Consider the following 25,729-nt stretch of genomic DNA (forward strand, 5'->3'; position numbering starts at 1 on the left):
AGATCAAAATGTATTTCTAGTACTCCAGAAGCCTCCACCATTTCTTTTCCAGGCAGAATCCCTCAACAAAGGTACTCAATCTTACTTTTATCACCATAGATCATTTTGTATATTTTTAAACTTTATATAAAAAATTATGTTATATACTGTATCTGTATGTTGATTTGCGTTGTTACAGTTTTCAGTAATTTATCTTTCTCATTGTTTTGTTCTGTGTGAGTATACCATGATTTATGTACATATTCAGTGGATCTTACAAATATAGATTATTTCCATTTTTGAACAGATTATGTATGAAATTCTCAGCATGTTCTTGTGCATGTCTTTTGGTGGGCATAATAAGCATTCATTTCTTCATATCTATATACCTGTAGTTACAAAGACTATGTATATATACATACATACACATACATATTCAAAGAAGATTAGTTAAGGATAATCGATTTAGGGTATGTCAACCATTTTCCCATTGCAATGTAAGGGAGTTTCTCCAGTTGTGAGCATTAATACCTGGTATCATATATCATTCTTTATTTTAATTTCCGTCATTCTTCATATTTCATTTGGGATTTAAATTGTGTTTCCCTCATGACTAATGATGTTGAGAATCTTTTCAAATATTCATATGCAACTTTAACATAAATTCATTTTTGGGAAGTAGCTGTTTAAAGTTTTTGCCATTATTAAATTTGGTTGTTTGTCTTTTTCTTACTGGCTCCTGCAATTTTGATAAACATATCTGTACAATTGTTGACTTGCATTTTTATTATTTTAATGCTATCTTTTGATAGCAAAAGGTCTTAACTTTAATTAGATCTCATTTATCATTTTTACCCCTACAGTTTATGCATTAAGTTTCTGTATATTTAAAGTATCTCATTTTCTTCCTGTAGATGGCCAGTTGACTTGACCTAGCACCATGTATGCTAAAAATTGTATCCCCTCCTACCTTCCCCAGTGAATTATAGTGCAGCCCTTGTAATAAATAGCTCAGGTGACTGTATATATGTTAATCTGTTTCTGAACATTTTTCTATTCCTTTAGTGACCTTTGTTATTCCTACAATGCTGTATTTGTAATAGCAATACAGTAAGTCTTAATTTGTAATAATGTAAGGATCTAGCTTTGTTATTGTTCTTAAGTACCATCTTTAGCTATAATAAGTTATTATTTAGCATTAAAATATTAAAATATCTGGTAATGTTTAATGGAAATTGAACTCTATAAAGATCAGTTAAAGAAGGTTGGGATCTTAGTAACAAGTCCCAAATGATTATTTGTTTTATGGAAACTATTAATTTTTCTTTACATACTCCTTTAGTTGTGTCCTACACATTTTTGATGTCTCTTAGCTCATTATTATTATAACTAATTTTTTAAAAATTTTTTGAGATATATCTGGGGTTTCATTCTTTATTGCGGGGGCAGGGGTCCTACCAGGGATTGAACTCAGGGGCACTTGACCACTGAACCACATCCCCAGCCCTGTTTTTACAGCCAGGGTCTCACTGAGGTGCTTAGCTCCTCACTTTTGCTGAGGCTATCTTTGAATTTTCAATCCTCTTGCTTTAGCCTCCCAAGCTGTTGAGATTACAGGTGAGTGCCACTGTACCTGGCAGATCTAGGGTTTCTGCTGTTCTGCCTTTGTATTAATCCTTGTAAGTCATTCAGTGAGATGAGGATCAGGCTTTTCAGTATATCACTTCTAAAGGTCTACCTTTACTCAAAATGCTTAAGATATCAAAAACTGAAATTTTTTCCCTAAGAATTAGTGTTCACCAACCTTATGAACATCACAGTGTAGCACAGTGATAGAGTGCTTACCTAGCATGTACAAGGTCCTGGATTTGATCCCCAGACTGTTAAACAAAACAAGTGTCTATTTGTTATGTATTACACACACACACACACACACACACACACACACACACACACAATGTTGAATAAATTATATCAATTTTTTCAATGTTGTTTCATTTAACATAATAGTAGATCTGTTCTGCCTTTCTAGAAGAGGCAGTGTTCTTCCAGTATAGGGTTGATAACAAGTTGGGAAATAGTGCAAAAAATGAGAATTTGAGCCATGAAGAAATTACTAAGTATTGGAGAATTTATCTTATAAAGTTTTTTAGCCTGAAAACATCTTTATTCTAAAGAAGGGATTTTGTAAAAGGAACTAAATTTTTTTTTACTAATCTACTTGATAGTTTAATAAACTGTTGTCTCACAAAAATTCAAATTGCAATGGATTCATTTTTTTAGTATCTTTCTCATAAGAAAAAAAATCAGTTACCATTTTAATGGGTTATGTTTGCCCTAAATTTTATCTTCAAAAACACAAGTACAGGTCTGGGTTTGTGGCTCAGGGCTAGAGTTCTTGCCTCACATGCGTGAGTCATTGGGTTCTATCCTCAGCTCCACATAAATAAATAAAATAAAGGCACTGTGTCCATCTACAACCAAAAAAAAATTTTAAAAAAACACACACGATGGCTGGGGATGTGGCTCAAGCGGTAGCGCGCTCGCCTGGCATGTGTGCGGCCCGGGTTTGATCCTCAGCACCACATACCAACAAAGATGTTGTGTCCACCGAGAACTAAAAAATAAATATTAAAAATTAAAAAAAAACACACAAGTACATGTAAGGAAATAGCTAGTAAAAAATATCTGATGTGCTTCCACAAATATTACAGGAAAAATGTAAAACTGTTAAACAAGGTTCTTATCTTTAGTCCAAGTGTCAGTACACTTTTTCATAAAACTTGTATTCGTGACATAAAATATCAAGCCCTTCACTCTTTTGAAAATGACTGTGTGGCTGTGCTTGTACATTTGCATACAGGTTTGTTTGATTAATTGCTACTTGACTCATCTATCATAACACTAAGCTCTGGGATCACAAAAGATCAGATTTCCAAACCACTTCCTGGAATTAATTTAAATATTTAATGTCAAAACCTTGAAAAGATGAGAGGAAAATGGTTTTTATTGTTAATAGTAGCCTGTTTCAGTGTTATAATCCCTTGAAAAAATTTCAAAGTTACATATTAACCCATTAATATTACCTAGTCAAGTCTGGCTTTAAAATTATAATTTATTGAAAGTAGGTTAACTATGTAATAAAATATACCTTTATACTTTATCAAGAAACTTTTTCAATTAAATATATAAATTGAATACATTAAAGAATCTCATGAGGTTTTTTTTTATTTTGGTTTTAATTATCATTGAAAATTTAGAGTTTTTACTATTAATATTTACTGCTTTTTTATTCATAATTTTAATGTTAGATAAAATTTACAACCAAAAGTGAAAGTGCATAAATATTAATTTGTCAATTTAATGAGTTTTGGTAAAACTTACACCCTTTTCATCATATCTGTATAAAGAAAGGAGATTTCTATAATCTAAGAAGATTCTCTCATTTATGTTCCTTTCTGACAGTCTTCACTGACATGATCAAGCAACTTCCCTGAGTTTCTTAAAACTGCAGATTTGTTTTACCTACTTTAGAACTTTATAGATGTGGAATCGTACAATGTCAGCAAACTATTTGTAATACTGATTAATGTTGCTCTTTGTATAAGTAGTTATTTTCTTTTTATTTATTAGTGATATTTCATTGTATAACATTATATTTACTATTCATTCTCTTATGGATGGAAATTTGGATTTGTATAGTTTTCATTTATTAAAACTAAGAATTCTTGTTCATGTCTTTTTGTGTATATATTTTCATTCTCTTAGTTAAATACCTAGGAGTAGAGTTGCTAAGTCATAAAATAGAAATGTATGTATTTATAAAATAATTTAACATTTTTTTATAGAAGTGGCTGTATCATTTTTCACCCAGTAGGAATTTATTGAAGCTCTGGTTGTTCCATATACTAACCAATACTTAAAGTGTTGTCAGTGTTTTCATTAGTAACTATTTTAGTAGATGTATAGTGGTATATTTTTTGTTTTTGATTTGAATCTTTTGGTGACTAATATTGAGTACTTTTTATGTGCTTATTGGCTGGCTATTCATGTTTACCTTTATGAAACATCTGTTCAAATCTTTTGCCAATTTTCAAGTTGAGTAATTTGACTTTTATTATTAATTTGTGGTTCTCTCTATATTTTGGATAGTCTATTGATGTATAAAAAATATTTTCTCCCAGTTTGTGCTTGCTTGTTCGTTTTCTTAATACAATATTTGATGGGCATATTGTTTAAAAATTAATGAAGTTTAATTTACCAATTTTTAATGCATCTTCTGTTAAAAATCTTTTCTTACGCCAAGATGGCAAGAATATTGTCACATGTTTTCCTTTACAGACTTTAATGTTTAAGGTTTTTCTTTGAGTCTTTGATTTATATTAAATGGATCATTGTATATTGTATAAGATTGAAGATTGCTTTTTAACAACTGATCATCCAGATATTCCAACATTTTTGTTGAAAAAATATTTTTCATCCTATTGAATAGCTTTTGTGTCATGTAAGTTTGTGTCTGTTTAGAACATGCTATTATAATGATCTGTTTATCTATATTTATGTCAATGTCATTCTTCATTGATTGCTGTAAATTTCAATGTCAGGTATTGAAAAGTCCTCCAACTTTTTTTAAGGTTGTTTTGGTTATTTTAGATTATTTATGTTTTTCTTTAAATGTTAAGATTAATTTTTCATTTTCTATAAAAAGTCTAGTGAGGTTATGATTTGAACTATATTGAATATATAGACCATGTAATGAAGGAAAATTGGCCTCTTAACAACCTTTTAATTTTTTAATCAACAATGTATCTCTTCTTTTATTTACATATTGCAACCTTGTTAGCATTAATCACTTCCTTTATGGTTTAAATTAGAATCCATAAAATTCCATTATGCCCTCATTTGTTCATATATTGACATTTATTTTATATGTATTTCAAATAGCAGGATATCTTTCAAAAGAAATTATGAGAAGTAAAAATTATTCTTCTGTTTATCCACAAATTTATCACTTTATTTCTTCATGTTGAATGAATTTTTATTTTCTGTCATTCTCCTTATCTTAAATAACTTAAATAACCTTCTTTCAACATTTTCTTTCAGTTTTCCTTCTCCCTACCTTTCTCTCCCATCTCTTTCCCTTCTTTTCTTTTTCTGCCTGTCTTCCTCTTCTTCTTCCTCGTCTTCTTGTTGTTTTTTTTTCTCCTCCTTCTTCCCCACTTCTAATAGATGCCTGATATTGGTTTTTTTTTTGTGTGTGTGTGTGTGTTTTATTTTTTTTAATTTTTTTATTTATTTATTTTTTTTATTGTTGGTCGTTCAAAACATTACATAGTTCCTCATACATCATATTTCACAGTTTGATTCAAATCAGTTATGAACTCCCAATTTTATCCCGTATACAGATTGCTGTATCACATCAGTTACCCTTCCATTGATTGACATATTGCCTTTCTCGTGTCTGATGTATTCTGCTGTCTGTCCTATTCTCTACTATCCCCCCTCCCCTCCCCTCCCCTCCCCTCCCCTTTTCTCTCTCTACCCCTTCTACTGTAAATCACTTCTTCCATTTGAATTATCTTGTCTTACCCCTCCTTTCCTCTTATATGTCATTTTGTATAACCCTGAGGATCGCCTTCCATTTCCATGCGATTCCCCTTCTCGTTTCCTTTCCCTCCCACCTCTCAACCCTGTTAATGAAAATCTTCGTCTCAAGCTCTTCGTCCCTACCCTGTCCTTGTTTCCTCCCCTTATATCAGAGGAGTCATTTGGTATTTGTTTTTTAAAGATTGACTAGCTTCACTTAGCATAATCTGCTCTAATGCCATCCATTTCCCTCCAAATTCTATGATTTTGTCATTTTTAAATGCAGAGTAATACTCCATTGTGTATAAATGCCACATTTTTTTAATCCATTCATCTATTGAAGGGCATCTAGGCTGATTCCACAATCTTGCTATCGTGAATTGTGCTGCTATGAACATCGATGTAGCAGTGTCCCTGTAGCATGCTCTTATTAGGTCTTTAGGGAATAGACCGAGAAGGGGAATAGCTGGGTCAAATGGTGGTTCCATTCCCAGCTTTCCAAGAAATCTCCATACTGCTTTCCAAATTGGCTGCACCAATTTGCAGTCCCACCAGCAATGAACAAGAGTGCCCTTTTCCCCACATCCTCTCCAGCACTTATTGTTGTTTGACTTCCTAATGGCTGCCAATCTTACTGGAGTGAGATGGTATCTTAGGGTAGTTTTGATTTGAGATGCCTGATATTGTTGAATTCAGTTCTTCTGTGTTCAAATATATCTTTATTTCACCCTTATTTTAAAAGTTACATTTGCTAGATACAAATATGTAGTAATATATAATATAGTTACAAGCAATAGCCTAGGGGATTGCCTATATTCCAGGTATAATTTTCCTTACCTACTTGTATAAGGGTAACAGAGTTTCTCCTGGGTATTCAGGATCAATGGCTCTAGCTGGGACAGTAACTCCTTACCTTACCTGTCAATTCAGACTATTGAGGGGGTCCCACGTAGTCAGGGTGATGGATGCATGGTGAGATCAGTGAATTCCTTGTACACAGCTTAATTGCCATGCATCATTTGCTGTGATGTAAGTTTCTTGATTATAAATAATGTTGTCTGGAATATCATGGTTGTAATAGTGCATTCTGAGTTTGTTTAAAATTCATATCCAGATGAAGTATCTATTCCAGTAAAAAGAGAATATTACCCCTTCCATAATCAAATGGTCCAGTGTTATCAATCTGCCATTTTTCTTCTGCTTAATCCAGGGAATGGTGCTATATTAGAGGCTCAATATTGGTCTCTGATGGTTGCCAATTGGATACTCAGCACTGGCTGTACCTAGGGCAACCTTGGTGAGTGGAATTCCACATGCTGAGCCTCTTCATAGTCTCCATACCTGCCATCTAGTCCATTGTATTCATGAGCCCATTGAGAAGTGACAGGAATGGCTGAGGAAAGAGCCTGATTAATATCCACAGATGTGTCATCCTGTACACTTGATATTAGAATCCTCCCTTTTTGTAGTCACATTTTAAGCATTGACACAGGATATTCACTGTCCATATGTAAGATACATGGGTGGGACTAGGGAAAATTCTTGATATGTAGAGAAAGCAGGAAGAAATAAACTCAGATAACAAATATAGGAATGATAAATTTATTAATCTGTTCAAAGGTAGATGAAGATGAAACTTGTTATGGTTTGAATATGAGGTGTCCCCCCAAAGCACCTGTTAATACAGGACTAGTCAAAGGTGAAATGATTAGATTATGACAATTGAAACCTAATTAGTCCAACCTAGTTTGATTGGACTGACTGGGTGATAACTGTAGGCAGGTGGAATATGGCCAAAGGAGATGGACCACTAGGGGTGTACCCCAGAAGGGTTCATCAGAGATGTGTGTCTATCTCTTTCTTTCCTTCCTGACCCCACCATGAACTGAGAGATTTCCTCCACTGGACTCTTCCCCCATAATATAGTGCTTTACCTTGGGACAATAGCAGTGGGATCAGCCATCCATGGATTGAGACATCTAAAACTAAACTCTCCCTCTTCCAAGTTGTTCTTACTAGTTTCTTTGGTCACAGTGATACAAAAGCTGACAAAAATACATCTTAAAGAAGTTTGTGCTCAAAGCCCTTCATTTGTTATTTAATGTTCTTTCTTAATTGCACTTTGAAGACAGAAGGTTAGTGTTTGAATCCTGAATGAGTGAAATTTGTATGACAAGGAAGAAATCTAGGTAAAAATAAATGAAAGGAGAATTAGCATGAGGTTGGAAATAATAATTCAAGCAAATTTTGAGAGCGAAAGTGAAGAAAATATTTACTTTCTTTTGTAGTGGATTTACACTGGATTGGAGATTAGAAAGGTCTCTAGTATAGGTAAATTGAATATGCCTCTGACAATGTTGCCAGAATAGTGAACCAGATGACTTAGCACCAATAGAAGGAAATCAACTCATAAAGATTGTGCTCTTGGTAAAGAGCAGTTTTAGTAAGTTGGGAGATGGATAGAAAGTTGTAATCTAGGAGTGAAAATTTTCAGAATTAAGGAGTAAAGAAACCTGAGAGTAAGATAATGGTTGTGAGCATTCTTTGAAGGTAAATTTTGTTCAAATAAATGGATCAAGAAATTATGAGTCTACAGTGTTGTGCAGGTGACCATTGCTTTTGTCTAGAATGGTGGCAGGAAATTGTCTATAATAGTGTGGAAAAATAACCATGATTATCAGTAAATAACAGTGACACAGATGAGAAGCAAGCCATCCAAGTTAGTGCTTCTCAAACTACCTGTGATATAGGACCAGTTTTTATAATTTTCCCAAAGTGTTATGGACTACTACTTTTGTAACACATAATAAAAGTAAAGTACCAAAAAATGAAGTAAAAAATAATAGACATACAAGACCCAAGCATACATTTTTTTTTATTATTGGGTTCAACAACCATAAAATTATTCTGTTGAATTCCTTTAAAATGTTTAATTGCTTACCCTGAAGTTTAGTACTAGCTTTTGGGCAGTAATGAATGGTTTCAGTGCTGTACTAGTTTCTAGATCACACTTTAAGGATCACTGCTCTAAGCAGATAGCAGAAACTTCAAAAACCAAACAATTTTTTGATGAGGTTTAGTAGATTGGAAATGGCAGTAGAGAACCAGGAAATGCAATTCATTTTTCCCTGCCTCTGAAATAATCATTTGTGGAAAAAGGGAGCACATTCTACTAAAAAGTGTTCAGAAAGAAGTATCACTGGAAGTGAGTTTTTATGAGCTGAGGAAATGAAGAGGTTAGGCTTATGAACATATGAAATTATCTTGGCAATGAAAAAATATTTCCAGAGGCCACAGATGGCAAAAAAAAAAAATAAAAAGAGAGAATAGATAAGGGAAATAGCCAAGGAATGGCAAGAGTATAGTTTTAAGACTTTAGTTGACTTCAGAGGTTGAATGGTGGACTTTTTTTTCCCACTAAGATTGCTCTTATATTAATCACCACTAAATGATTTGGATGACGCTCTTTTCCTTGAATAAATACATCAATAAAATCATCTCAGGAACGTTTAAAATCACATGTACATGAATTATTGACTTCATTGAAAAACTAGAAAGCATCCTGAAAACTCTCTCAAGTTTCCACAGCTTTTATTACAGTAGTTTATCAGTTGACAAAATATGTACTGGTTTCCTGTGGAGAACACTACTTATCACACATATTGAAAGTTAATTCAACTCAACTCTCAAAGATATTCGACATGTTGATGCTTTGTCGTAAGATTTTTTTTTTTTTTTAGTTTTTGTGAAGTTGTAGTCTTAGAAGTTTGTGACTTCTGTTAAGATTTAACAATGTTTGGGCAACACATTATACAAGAGGATTCAAAATGCGCACTTAAGTGATTGAAAGTTCTATTGAAATTATATTTATAATGCCAAACAAAGTTTGGAAACCAAGAGAAAGCATTTGGATTCCAGGAATACAATAACTGAAAAAGAGCTTAATAAACTATTAAACTATGGCTATCATCCAGTCAGTACTAATACTATTTCCTGAACTCTGCTTTGTGTTTTAAAAAAGTATTAGAAGCATCTCTGCCCTTTTGTGCAATAACTGCCAACTTAACATTTAGGTTATACTGTTGTTTGTTTATGGATTTTGAGAAAATCCATTGAAGTTTACTTAAGAACCGACTCATTACAATGGTATTATTTACTGAATTTTGTTTTCCTGGCCATCAGCTAACTACAGAGTTCAGCATTACAAGGTTACAACTGTACAAAGAGGATCAAAATACCACATCCTAGTAGTTGCATTAGCTAGAGAAGTTGAAGTCATCATCTTAGAAATAAATGCCTTTGCAGCACTGAAGAGATCATAGAAAATGAATAAGCTAGGTCTGAACTCATTTATGTGATAATTTTACAAATATCTTTATTTTAATCATTTCAGTTATATTGTTCTACATTTTAATTACTTTCTGGTTATTCATATTAAACTACAGAAATTCAATGCTTTCAGATATAATTCATATCAAAATGAAAAATTCAAAATAGTTCTAGAATTTTTACTTTTATTATTACATTTATAGGGAAGGGTTATTAGTTAATTGCAGCTTTTAATTCAAATAATATAATTTTAGACACCAAGGGAATTTTAAGTAACTATCCTAAACATCTAAAAACTAGGAAAATACTGAATATTCTTAAATTGTATACAGATATACTTCTAATTTAACTTTAATGTATGAATTATAGTTGAGTCTATAATTATGGTTATTAATATAAGTAAATGTGAGCTACAATAGACTTAAGTATTAGGATAGTTCATCTCTTCTTGTTAAACATCATGGCCATCCCAGCAGATTGAAATACCAAGAAACTGTGGGATGGTGTAAGAACTATTCCCAGAACATCAGATACTGTTAAAATTAAGGCACTATGTAGCTTTTTTCTCTCTCTCTCTCCTTCATTCTTTTGCAACCTATTTAGATTACTTTCTCAAACTTACCATCCTATCTTGTCTCTTTTTTTAACCACCTGAATACAGGAATCAGTTAGAATACATAGTCAGAAAATTAGGATGCTGGGAAGGAGAGATCAGAGAGGCATAAATTGAACATACAAGTAATAATTTAGTTTGAAATGGCTTATGTATACAGAGAAGTGTTAGTTGCATTTAAAGGATTAAATGGGGTATATACATGTCAGATCCACTGAATTTTTTATCTCATTTAGTTCCTTCCGTTATTACTAGTTCAAATGTTAGGAATTATTTCTAAATGTGTCATACTTAAAATCCAAAGAGGTGTTTTCATAGCTTTCAACTTTCTTAGCTTCTAACCTGTTTTGTGTTTTCTAGTTAAGTAAAGACCATTACTAATTTATCAATAATGACTATAATCAATTTACCTATTGTGGCAAACCCTGGGTAATAATTTCACTGGTAAGGAAATATATAGGAATCTGTGTGTATAATTCTATTTCCTGTTTACTGTTTAGTAAAATTACTAACTTTATAGATAGCAGGAATGCCACATTGAAAGTTGTAGGAAATTGGAATGGAAATTTTTTTTTCACTGAGTATTCAGCCAGTATTAAGTAAATGAAAACATATCATAACTAATCAGTTTCTGAACTACAAAATAACTGTTTCTTTGTGGGAAAAATTGTTTTGGGTCCCTTGAAAAACAATAGAAACTTCTTGATATGGAAGAGTAACTAGTACCAATATTGTCATATCTCTAACTATAAACATGGGAAGAATAAAAAGCAGACTACAAAGGAATACACAGAGATTAGCTCATGACTCCCCTGGCATTATGCTCGTAGATCCTCTTGCTGAGTCAGCCAGGAGAGAGAGCTTTGGTCATGCTGCACTATAGAAAAAAATTTTAAGTCTGAGTATTTGAAACAGTTGAAATTTGCAAGACATGGTACTCAATGAGCAGAAATTGTATATGTTTTGGGGAGATGGAATAAGAACCAGATATCTGTGTAGTAATTCACCTTCTGTGCTTGATCATAGGTTATACTTTTCATACACAGATTAACATGCATGTGATTTAGAAGCACTGCTTCAGTGCTGAGTGTTAAATGGAGAAATTGTAGTTATGGTGTCTAAGCAGAGTAGATAGACTTCACTGAGCACTATGAACATTCAGTTGATTAATTATATATGGTAAGGATCAAGCCTAATGCAATGCTAATGCAGTAGAGTTTTCTACAATAAGATAAATATTTTCTGCATTGTTCATTTTGGTAGCCAAGAACTATATGTGGTTTTTGAGTATTTGAAATGTGGCTAGTGGAAAAGAATAATTGATTTTTAAATTTAATTTAAATTAACATACAGTTAAATTTTAATAGCCACATGTGAATAATGGCTACCATTTCAAACAGGGCAGCTCTAGAGTAAGGGCCAGGTCCTAGAATTAAATTCTAAACTGGAATATACCTGCCCTAATAAAGTATAAAATTTAAGTATGACACACCAAAAAGAATCCAACAATAACTGTCTGCCAAAAGAAAAGTATATAATCTTTAAGAGAAAACAATATATTTTAGGTAATTTATGATATATTATCCACAATGCCTAATATATACTTAAATTCTTGAATATTAGACATGTGAAACAGAAGAATATGACCTACAGTTAGAGAAAATGCAATAAATAGAAGCAAATTTTGAATACCTCATTATCATTCTGAAAATGATATTTTTCAGAAATGTACTTTCTTTTTTTTTTATTTATTTTTTCAGAAATGTACTTTCAAGTAGTCATTTTAATTTTCTTTAAGGTTTTAAAGAAAAGATGATCATAATGAATGAGCTGATGGGGAATATCAGTAAGGAAAACTAAAACCCCAGAAAGGGACATAGTAGAAATTACAAAAGCACAAATGCAGTTTGTGTATATGGAAAATTTACGGAATAAGCCTAGCAGTGTGTAAGATTATAAAATAAAAAGTGAACTTGAAGACCAGTCAGTAAACATTATCCATCCTGAGCAAAAAGGAGAAAGAAAATATAAGTGAAAAAATAGAACACACCAGTGATTTGTAAGATACTATCAAGTTGATCAACACCTAGACTCCCTGGAGTTCACTACAAATAGAGTCCTTGAAGAAGAGAGAGAAAAAGAACAGAACAAATGGAAAATACAATGGCTGAAAGCTCAAATTTGGCTAATATAAAAACTCAACAAACCCAGGAAAAATCCGTGCAAACAAATTTCACCAGAGTCAAATTAATGAAAACCAAATAAAAGAGAAAGTCTTGAAAGCAAACAAAATGTTGAGGAGAGATAAAATACAGGAACATTTTGTGAATGGTGACTGAATTCTCATTATAATGGAAGTGAGAAGACAGTGGAAGTGATGAAGTGAAAAGACAATGGCCAAATAATGGAAGTGAGAAGATAATGGCTAAAATCTTTAAAGGAGTAGAAAGAACAAAATTCTATCAACTCAGTTTGTGTGTGTGTGTGTGTGTGTGTGTGTGTGTGTGTGTGTGTAAGAATATCGATCCAAAATGAACATAAAATAAAGAAATTTTCAGATAAAGGAAAGCTGAGCAAATTGAATTCCAGTAGATGTGCCCATATAATACAATGCTAAAGTGAATTCTTCAAACTAAAGAAAAATGGCACCAAATAGAAAGTTTAATCAAGAGCCTGGAAAGTAAGAAATTGGCACCTAGAGGAGCTCTTTTTCTTTTTAATCAATCTGTGGTATTTCTTAGAAATACCACAGATTGATTAAGGTAAAATTGGTATAAAATATATGAAAACAAAAGCTAAAGAAAATGGAATTTTACTGTGGGAGTGTTTTTATATTTGATTTGTACATTTAAATGAAGCAGTAAAAAATTAAGACTGTTGAGGATGTGTAATTATAATTTAAATATATAGTGCATTCAGGATGCATAATTTAATTCCTGGAGTGTGTGTGTGTGGGCACATATACAAATACAAAATGAAAAAGCAGTATACAAGAGTTAAAATAGAATACAAAAATGGTATTTAGTTAACCCAAAATAAAGTAGAACAGGAGGAAGAAAAGTACAGCAGAAGATGGGACCATCATTAACAACATGATAGCCCTAAACTCAACTATATAAATGATTTCATTAATGAAAGTGAACTAATTACTCAAAGTTAGATACTTTGACATATTAAAGATGGCAAAATGTTAGAACTCAGTTATATACTGTGTATAAGAAACATTTGAAACAGTAAGACACATAAATTGAAAGTAAAAAAACAAAAACAACATGTAATTCTAGGAACTTCAGAAAAGTACTATAACTGGTCGGATAAAGTGGCACATGCCTATAATCCCAGCTGCTTTGTAGACTGAGGGAGGAGGATCACAAGTTCAAGGCTAGCCTAGGCAACTTAGGGAGACCATATCTCAAACATAAAATAAATAAATAAATAAAAAGGTCTGGGGTATAGTGCAGTATAAAATACCCATGGTTTCAACTTTAGTACTACACATACTATGCTATGACTATATTAATATCATACACAAAGAGCTTAAAAGCAAGGAGTATTACCAAGATAAATATAAAGAACTTAAAAAAAACAACACACAAAAACAAAACAAATAACCTATTCAATTAATGGGCAAATGAATTAAACAGACACTTCTCAAAAGAAAAAATATAAATGACCAACAACTGTATTAAATGTTTAATATTTCTAGCTAATAGAGAAATGAAAATCAAAACAACACAGAGATTTCATCAAGAATACAGATAAAAGATGCTGGGGAAGATGCAGGGGAAAAAATGAACTCATACACTGTTGTTGGAAATATAAATTTATATAGCCACTGTGGAAATAAGTATAGAGGGTCCTCAAAAGACAAAGGAATGGAACCACGGTATGATGCAGCTATCCCACTCCTTGGTATCCATCCAAAAGAACTAAAGTCCGTACTATAGAGATACGTGCATACCCATATAATTTATATCAGGATGATTCACAGTAGACAAGTTATGGAACTAGCCTAAGTGTCCATCAGCAGATGAATAGATAAAGAAAATGTGACATATGTATGCAATGAAGTGTTATTCAGCCATAAAGAAAGACCAAATGATGCATTTGCAGGAAAATGGGTGGAAATGAAGAGAATCAAGTGAAATAAGCCAGACTCAGAGTGAATGTCAAGGATCAAATATTTTCTTTCATATGTAGAAGCTAGAGAGAAAAAAGGAAAAAATAAAAGGATCTCATGAAAACAGAAAAGAGCACTAGGGTAGAGCAAGGAAATCTGGGGAGGGGTGACAGGGTAAGAGGAGTAACTAAGGACTGAAGTATGAAAGTATGTTATGAATCTTCTACAGTGAAACCCACTATTCTATATAATGATGTGCATCAATATAAAAAAATAACATTTCTTGTGATGAAGACTTGTTTGCAATTCAACCATTCTTTCTGCATTTCCATTATTTATTTAACCTAAATAAAATTAAATATTATATTTTTATAAGAGGGACACTCCATCACAAATACATAGCAATCCTAAATATATATTTAATATATGCTTATATATTATTATAGTTATATAATGTTTTATATACTATAATATATATATGTATATATATATATGTACATTCTCCACAATAGAAACAGAGGTAAAGGAAGAAATACACTATTGAGCAATCATAGTTGGAGAGATCAATAGTATTCTCTCTAAAATTGATAGATTTAGACAAAATTATTTTAAAAAGCTTAAATATTCTTTTTTCTTTTATGAGAATATGTGTGTTTTATGGAAAACTGAACTTGGGACCTTGCTAGGCAAGTGCTCTACTACTGAGCTACATCCCTGTCCTTTTTATTTTTTAAGATAGAACTTTGCTTAATTGCTCAGATTTGTTTCCAACTTGTGATCCTCCTTCCTCAGCTTCCCAAATTGCCAGGATTATTACAGGTGAGCACCACTGTGCCCTACTAAGGCTTCACTTTTTAATCACCTTGATATAATTAAAATTTATCAAATAGCCAACAACTGTAGAATATACTTTTCTTATCCTATTAACATGGAACAATCAAAAAGCTAGTCTATATTCTGAACTTTAAAATAGGTTACAATAAACTTGAAAATATTGAAATCTTAGGAGTACATTTTTTATCCACAAAGGAACTAAATAAAGAATAAGGTTAAGATATTTAGGATATTCATAAATATTTGAAAATAAAACATTTCCCTTTGAAATAATTCAAGGATCAATGTAAGTAGAAAGAGAAAAGATAATGAATAAAAACTTCATGTTAATACATTTGGTAACTCAGATGAAATGGCCAGACTTTCTGAAAAACACTAGTTCTTACTTTCCATTGCTTGTAAATTTTGACAAATTGTGTTTTTTTAAAGAATTTATGTTTTTCTCAGGTTATAAGACTTTTTAAATTTAAAAAATAACTTGATAACCAAATTTTATGTTTTAAGAAAATTAAAAACCCAGTAAATTCAAACAATTTTGAAAAAAATGAAATTGGAAGGTTTATTCTGATTTTTTGGAGGGGAGAGTGAGAATTTTTAATATTTATTTTTTAGTTTTCGGTGGACACAACATCTTTGTTTGTATGTGGTGCTGAGGATCGAACCCGGGCTGCATGCATGCCAGGCGAGCGCGCTACCGCTTGAGTCACATCCCCAGCCCTATTCTGATTTTTTAACTAAAAAAAAAAAAAAATAGGATTGTTGCTTATGCATACACAACTTCTTTCCAAATATCCCTCCAACATCCTTATACAATCGCTAAGCTCTCTCCATAGATTTGTCTTTTCTGGATTTTATATAAATGGAGTGCTACAATATGTGGTCTTTTGTGACTGGCTGCTTCATATTATGTTCGAAGTTTATCCATGTGGTAGCTTGTATTAATACTTTGATGGCTGTATTAATGCTTTTACAATTATTGGTTAATAATTGTATGGACATACCTAATTTTTTTATCCATTTATAAGATTATGGATATTTGAGTAGTTTTCACTGTTGACTATTATGAATAATGTTGCTAAGAGCATTCATGTGTATGTTTTGAACATATTTTTATTCCTTTTAGGTTTATACCTGGCAGTGGAATTGCTGCAATAGTATGGTATCTTCATATTTAACATTTTAGTAAACTACCAAACTATTTTTCAAAGGGCTACCCCATTGTACATTTTCAGCAACAATGTGTGAGTGGTACAATTTCCCTACATTCTTCCCAATGCCTATTATTGTTATTTTATAGCCATTAGTGCAAATGAAGTGATATATCATGGCTTTCATTTTTTGTATTATTATAATTTTTTTACTTTGTAACAAAATTTGCCAACTTAACTAATTTGAAGTGTACAGTTTAGTAGTGTGAAGTACATGCACATTGTTATGCAGTCATCACCAGTATCCTTCTTCACAACAGTTTTCATGTTGTAAGATTGAAACTCTGTAGCCAATTAACAGTAACTCTTCCTTCTTTCCCCAGTTTTTGATAACCATATTACTTTATGTTTGTATGCATTTGACTAATCTAGGTACCTTATATAAGTGAAATCATATTGTATTTGCCATTTTATGACTGGCTTACTTTATTTAACATAATGTCCTTAATATTGATTCATATTTTAACATATATCAGAATTTCCTTCCTTTTTAATGCTGGACAGGTAAAAGGAAAATGAAGGGTGGTTACAACCAAAGTACATTAAATGCATATGTGAAATTGTCATGATGAATCTTATTAATTTGTAATTAATTTTGCAATTAATTATCATTTCAATTCTATAAGCACTGTAGGAATTAGTAAAGTATATTACATTAGTGTGAGTGGGAATTAGTATGAATCAACCAGAGCTGTATTTTTAGAAAGAGTTGTCTGAAATTTTTATTAGCCCTGAAGTGCAGCCTGAAAACCTCCATTTGAAATACACACACACACACACACACACACACACACACACACACACATAAACACACACATACACAGATTTTTTTTTCAACCCCCCTGGTTGTTTTGTTTGGCAGCCAGCACTGGGAACTACTAGAATAGAAGAGAATTTGGAAGATCTTGAAACTGGGGGACATGACCCTTGCCAGTGATGAAAAATTTAGAGACTGAACCAAAGGTATGATGGTTAGGGTAGAGGAGAAAGCATGCTGCAGGAATGGGATGCAGTCTCATTTTAGGATAAAGTTAGGGAACTCTGGTGATTTTCAAATTTATTACGGTTGTTTGGGAAATGCCATTCATAAATAGGCAATATAGTAAAGCAACAAGTACATATTTAATATATCCTGTTTCAGGTATTTTGCTGGCTATTAGCAGTGAATAGACTCACTGATCTCTACTGTTTATACAAAGAAAAAATAAGTATGTTTGGTGTTAACGTGTTAAAATATAATGTCAGTTTTCTTCAATGAGTATGTGTGTTTATATAAGCATGCATATTGTGTAGATATATTGCAGTATTAATATGCAAGTATAAATGTGTGTATATGTATACACACACATATACATATATATAGCTTTTATAAGAACTGTATTTAAAAGAAAGCACTTTCAACAATAACAAAAGAATAGCCATTGTTTTGTTTTATATCCCTAAAAAGGGCATTTTGATTTGCTAACCTTATAATATGAAATTAAAAGGTAAGATATATTTGCTTAGGTGGATTTCATTAATTTAGCATAAATTTTTTGAGTATGAGTGAACTGAATTAAAAGCATTATAATTCTATGTACTAGCTTGTCCCGTTCATTCTATATGATGAGTATTTATTTTCTTGAAACAGATGTAAATGCTACTTGAAAAATTTTATCTCTCTATTGCCCAAATTTCTAGTTTTAAAATATTACCATTAACCTTTTCTGCATTTATAGCCAATTGCATTCCTTTTCTATTGCACATACCTGTATACACTACAAATTTTCTTGATAAACTGAATTATAAGGCTTGTATTTTAATTCTACGTACTATTTGTATAACTTTGAAGAAGTGATTTATTACTCTTTGCTTCCACTAATTATCCAAAATGGGATAATAGTATCGTAACTCATAGAGTCTGTGTGAAAATTAACTGATTAAATACAAGTAAAATGCTTGGAACAGGGCCTGACATATACTAAAAATACTCATTGTGAGTTAATTGACTATTATAAAAATGAATCTAAGTTTTATTTTGGAAATAGATGGCAAATCACATTTTTTTAAATGAATGACTTTTTGAAACTATAACTAGTGTTATAATAAATTCAAATAGTGTTATGATATGCTATTTTAATAGCATAGCATACTAAATAAATACTTTTTTACATCCTGGTACCTTCTTTAATGATTTTCCTTTTTATTAATTCTTTTACTTTACAATTTAAGGTGTTTCTTTATTCTTTCCTGAATAATAGTCTAAAATCTGATTATAAAAATCATTATCAAATCCCTAGTTATTTACTTTCATGTCATACTTTAGAAATATTTATACGTAGTTTGAGTATGTGTAATTATAAATACATATATGTATACACATATTTTTAGGTATAGATAGATGTGTAGAAACACATACAAACATGTCCTTACCTGGGATATTGCCTGATGGGGACTGGTACATTGCCTACTGGATGCTCAATGAATATTTATTGAGTAATTTAATTAGGTTATATGTAAAGTATATGTACAAATATACATACATAAAACCTGCTGCATATGTGGTGTCAAGAGATTCACATTCCTTTTCTTTTTCTAATCTTTGTTATTTCTAAACTTCTTGCCATTATATAAGTACTCATCTAATCCACGTTGTTGATATTTTGCCAGGGTTTGAAGAAAACAGTTATCTTTTCAAATTTAAAAACTATTTTAGTAATTTTAATACTAGGAAAATCATTGAAATTATTGTTTTAAAATATAAAATGAAATTGTTTTAAATTATTCTTCTACATGAAAAGGAATAAAAGCGTATTTATACAATCCTAAGTGATCCAAACATCTGCAGTTCAAACTACATAATTCACATTGACACCAAAGTTTACTATCTGTTTTGGAAGAGTCTAATGTTATGTTTGTCTGCAAAGGACAGAACTGTATAGCATCCAAGTGAGAAGATGTTTGATAATAATGTGATCAAGATGATATATGACCAAAAGCAGGTTTTAGGGAAGGAGAAACAGCAGCTGTTAAAATCTTTGCAACTATCATGGAACTTTTGGTTAGGAACTGAAGGCATGTTGAACTGAAGGCATGTTTATCTTTTAGAAGATAAAGAAAGCATAAAGTAATACGAAATCACAATGATGTGTCATCTGCTTGATAGAGTTCTTTAGAATTTTCAATGATCAATGAAAGGAAATTACAGGTTTTCTAATAAATACTAGATGAATTAATTTTGTAAAATGTCATCATGAATTGTGTTTATATGTTTAGTTTGCTTGCATTGTAGAATTAATTTTTATTTGTTGTATTGGCAAATTTTAATCTTTTTTTAACCAGTGTGCTTAAAGAGTTAGTATCATGAATCCTGTGGTATTTTCATCCTGCTACAATTATTAGTATTTTTAACTGTAATTTTAAGTATAAGAATATAGATATTCTTTATTTTGGCTCAGTGGTTGAACACTCGCCTAGCACGTGCAAGACGCTGGGTTCAATCCTCAGCACCACATAAATATTAATAAAATAAAGGTATTGTGTCCAACTACAACTAAAAAAAATAATAAAAATAAAAGTATATTTCTCTTATTATTTTAAAGGAAATCTCATATATAATATCCTTTTTCTCTATAATTTTATAGAGAAAAAAGTATGTAAACTCTTGTTTAAAATATAACCACAGTATCATCACATCCAAAAATATAATAATAATTTAATATTGGGAAACATTCAGTTTAATTTTCAAATTTCAGTAGCTTCATAAATATCATAATTTTACATCTTTCTTATAAAGCTGTATCTAAAAATTACACATTGCTAATGATTGGATTCCCTTTTTAAAAAAAAATATGTATTTTTTGTTGTAGGTGGACACAATACCTTTATTTTATTTTTATGTGGTGATGAGGATCAAACCTCATGCATGCCAGGCAAGCACTATATCACTGAGCCCCAGCCCTAGCCCCTGAAATGCCTTTTAATACTCTTAATTTATAGTGGATTCCCCTTGAGCTTTCCATTTGCTTCAGTTTTGCAGTTTTTTCACTGAGTTTTTGTAGTGTCATTTAACAAGTTCCACTCTGTTCTCCTCTTTGAATATGACAGTTTGGGCTAAAAGTTTATCATATTTAGGTTCATTCTTAGCACATTATAGGTGAATTTTTTTCTTTCATCTGGAACCACATAGTGAGTGGATTGGCTTTTTTCTACATTGTTAATAGACCATAGTGCCTTATTAATATCTTAATAATTTCAAAATTGTGATATTATAACATTTCTATTTTCTTTGTTAGCTAGAGTGCTTCCGTGAGAGTTATCTTATTATCTACTCTTTTGATTATATAGTGGTAAAGTTTATATAAGAAAGCATACATAAGTGCTTGGTTTACTAGTTATTTATAGCAGTGACAGTTTATTCTCATTATGAAATCAATAATGTAAACGTAGTTAATGTTTTTCAGTGCAGTGTAGTTACTATTTTAATTGATACTCAAATTGTCTTCTCTTTAGCCAGTGCAGAGGATTTTCAAGTTCACTCCTGAGTCCTTTTTGAATCTGATAATTTGTTGCTGTCTGCTATGACTGGAGATTTCTAATCAGCATGCACATTCTTGGCCAAGATCTGGAATCAGCTATATATCAATAGGACCCTTTATTTTTAGCAGGAATTGGTTCTTGAGTAACTTAAGTCCAGGTGTCAGTTGTCCTCATTACTACTGGGTTTTCTCTTGTTTCTATCCTGTTTCCATGGTCTGAAGTAGAAAATACACATAGTACACATTTTTTAAAGAAAAAACTTGTGTGTCTCTATGCTGGTACTTTAAATTCTGAACTAAAGAGTTTTTATTTATTGTATCTTAAATCAGTTTCTTTTGTATTCCTATGGTGAGGATACCAGTTCTCAAGAATACTAAAATACTATTTCAATTTGAGAGATTAAAAGTTTTGGTATGAAAAATAAAAGAATATCTATGTCTTAATTTTTGCATTAGAACTTTTAAGAAGTTGATATTGGGCAGAATATGTACAGGAAAGACATTTGTCATTCTTAGTTGAGGCAGTTCAAAAAAAATGTTTAAAACCATAGGAAAATTGTTTAATATGTAAATTGATTTAGGAACAAATCTTCTTTAACATTTGACTTAATTATTTTCAGACATTAAGGTAGGGAAACTCACATCATTGGTATAGCCCTTTGGTTCACTTAACACTTTGGGTGGCCCCTAGGCCTTATCTTCTGTCCCTTTTATATTGATTGGCCATAGAAATTAAGCCAAAAAAATGCAATATAGATAAAAATCACAGTGCAAAAACAGATTTATTGTACTAATATTATTCTTACCTATTTGGTCACAGTTTTATATGAAAAAATTGGCATGAGACTAACCCTCACCAAGTATACACAGATATCCTTTTTTTCAGAAACAGTAAAAAAACAGAATGACTGTGAAAGTTAAATATTAAGAAGAAACCTAATTAGCTACAAGCATAGTAGTTAACTAGAAATATCTGACTAGACATACATCCCAGGTACTAGAACTTGGATTTTATTGACCATTAAAGGACTTCTGATATGGCCACTTGAGATAGGGACTGAGTGGAAGTCCTAGCATATACCCAGACCTAGAAAGACTGTGCCTCTTCAGTGAAAGGGAATCTAGAAAAGTTCAAAGAAACAACAGGACAGCTTGTCTCTGACCAAAACTATATATAGACCTGGAATTACCTGCCATAAAGAAAATCCACAAACTGGGACATTAACATACAAATATTACCTCAAGGACTAAACTTTTGTTCCCCCAAGAGAAGCAATTGCAAAACCAGCCTGGCAAGTCTTCCACATACAAGTTAATATAAAAAAAAATCCATTACTGATAAAGATGGGCACAGTAAAAATCTTACACACCACATTAAAAAAAAACAATCCATCACAAAGGATAATTGAAACTATATGGTCATCAATATTTGAGGTCATAGAAAAACATGAAAGAGTATAAAATCTGTATTTAAACAGAAATAATTTAATAGCCATGTAAAAGGAATGTCATGAAAAATGATAGGCGGAATTGGAAAAGAATGTAAGAAAACATCTACAAATGAAAGTTATAGTAATTAAAATTTTAAAAATAAGAGAAGGCAAGGCATAATGGTGCATGCCTGTAATTCCAGCAACTCAGCAGGAGGATCACAGAAATTATTAAAACAACCATTGAGAAATTGTTAAAGCAACCATTGAGAAAAACCAGATCAACCCACAAAAGAATTGTTATTATACTAATAGTGACTTCGCATTAGCAACAATAGATGCCCGCAGTTGCATAATATCTTCAAAGTGCTGAAGAAATAACATATATTATACTTCTTTCCAGTGAAGAGTATAAAAACAAAATAATCACGTGTTCAGGCAGAGACTATCTCACTAAAAAGAACTTCTATAACTATATCTCAGAAAAGTTGAACCCCAAGGGAAAACTCAGATGGTTTGTTAAGAGATATCTACTAATTCTTCTAGGAATAGACTATTATATAAAGTGTTCTAGAGAATTAAATAAGAAAACCCAGTTTTTACAAGTCAAGTTCACCATTGATAACAAAACTGAAAAGTATATCCCAAGAAGAAAAAAACGTCAATCACAGCAATCTGAAATGAAATATTTTTAAAACAAATTAAATAATCTTTATTTTGCCATATGCATATTACCACCAACCTAGTCACCTTATTTCTCTCCTGAGCTATCCAATAATCTGCCAACTAGACTTCCTGCTTCTTGCCCTGGCCTTCTTAGAGTCTATTCTTAACTTAGCAGGATGTGTGAACATATATTAATGTAAGATAAATCTTCTAGAAACTTTCCATTTCACTCATACTCTTTATAAGGACCTTGGACTCTTCATATCTCATCTAGTGCTCATTATATCATTCCTGCAACAGGATTCTCCCTACTGCTATTTAAACATGCCAGACACGCTTCTATCTTGGGGTCTTTACACTTACTGTGCCGCCTTCTTCAGCTACTCCTTCCAAAGATAAGCAAGATTTATTGTTTTATCATCTTAGGGTCTTCATTCACTTATCTTTTTCTTCATTATGTCTTTATTATTTTAAATTGTTAAGCATTTCCTTACCAACTCTTTAGACACTTCCTACTCTCTGTTCTGGCTTTGTCCATAATATTTTTATCTTTATCGTACTATATATTTCATTTATTTATTTATTGTCTCTTTTTTCCCAACTAGAAGATGGGCTTCATGAGGACACAAATTTTTATCAACTTTGATGAATGCTGTATCCCCCATAATCCCATAATCTGAAAATGGAATAATTGCTTAATAAATATTGGCTGAATAAAAATGCACTGAAGAGTAGGTGTTTCTTGAGGGAGAAAAGAAGAGCAAGATTCAAGGGGAGACATATGTTTTATAGTGTGTTATATCTCTTTCTCTCTCTCTCTTCTTTTTTTGATACTGTGGATAGAACCCAGGGCCTCATGCATATTAGGCAAGTGCTCTGTCACTGAGTTACATCCTCAACCCTCATGTTTTGTTTTGTTAATCCGAAGGAATTGTGAAAGATTTATTTACATTTCTTAGATTTGATGATAGATATAACAGTTTCCATTCTATTATTCCATTCCCTCTTTATATGTGAAAAGACAAATTTTTAAACAATTAAAACATGTATAAAGATCATACTGGTGAGGATATTAAGAAAACTTTAGATATAAAGGGTAGATTTTGAATAGAGAAGAAACAATATTTCTCTTCTATTGTTTACTTTTAAAATATTATATAAAATTATAAAATGACTACAATATAATAATTACTAGTGAATAAAGAGATACATGTTCTGCATCAAAATACATAAGTTTCAAAATTAAAGATTATAGAAAAAAGCAAACTAGAAGAAATTATACATGAGTATATGATTGTAGGGAGGGTATTAGATTTTTTTAGTATAAAAGTAAATGAATAAATCATATAGGATTAAATAAATCTAAATAAACCTTAATATGGTTAAATATAAATTTAAATATAAATTTATATAAATACAAATCTCAAGCATGTATTTGACAAGAGCATTTTTATATTTTGTGCGCTCTTCAAAACTCTTTGGTTCACATAATTTGAATCTCAGATCAATGTTTAAATTTAAACAAAAGAAAATAAGTTCAACTTTTATTTTTTGAGCAAAATGAATGATTTTTTAAATTTTTGCATTATGTAGATGGGGGAAAACCTTTCTTTTGAGGTTATTCCACATTTACTTGAAATAAAAATAGGTGGTCAGATAACTTGCCATGCTCCCTTACTTTTTTGGTATATACCCCTGATGTTTTCACCTTCATTCCTTTTCTTTTATATTCTTTCTTTTTCCAGCTTTAGCTTAGAAAATCATGTATCCCAAACACACCCAACTCAACTGTCATCAGCTTCATGAAACATACTTCTTCCATTATCAAAATTATCCATTTTTCCTTTGAGCTGTCACGGGTTATATTTAGTCATTCCATTATAATACTTAATAATTCTGTGTTAAAATTTATTGAAAATATAGAGGATAATTCTGATACAGAAGATATCTACTGAACTATGATACTACTGTGCCTTATTCATTTTCATGGCTCATGAGTTTTGTCTTCACGACATGACCAACACTACATGACCAACACAACATGCTATAGGCTAAAAAGGACAGGTGTTAGATTGAATGTAAATCATGTTACATGTTCTAAATTCAAATAAAAGCTAAGTGATACATGTCACAAAACTTTCACTGTAATTTTTTTTTAAATGTGGTCAGTGAGTTAAGTTTTCATTTAGCACATGATGGAACTGAACATGGTAATGTAAAAGGATATACCACTGAATCAGTCAGTACTATTTAGCTTCAACAAAACTATCTGCTAAATTAAATTAATATTAATTTGAAATGTCTTGATATTGTGGTTACTTTATTTCCTTTATAAAGGTGTTTGTGCTTTATACTTTATTTTGTATGCATGAGATGTGTATACTCACTGTTATATTTGTATACAAGTGTCATGTAATCTAAGTCAATATCAGGAGTCTGGTTAGACT

At 31.4% G+C, this 25,729-nt stretch overlaps 1 protein-coding gene across 1 annotated transcript in view; it reads left to right on the forward strand.

The window, feature by feature from the left end:
- The window catches only part of Mipol1 (mirror-image polydactyly 1), a 323,741-nt gene that overhangs the window by 140,731 nt on the left and 157,281 nt on the right, over positions 1-25,729 (forward strand). The gene's annotated exons all lie outside the window — the stretch shown is intronic.

Source organism: Urocitellus parryii, chromosome 6 (genome assembly GCF_045843805.1).
Source record: "Urocitellus parryii isolate mUroPar1 chromosome 6, mUroPar1.hap1, whole genome shotgun sequence".
Taxonomy (NCBI): Eukaryota; Metazoa; Chordata; class Mammalia; order Rodentia; family Sciuridae; genus Urocitellus; species Urocitellus parryii.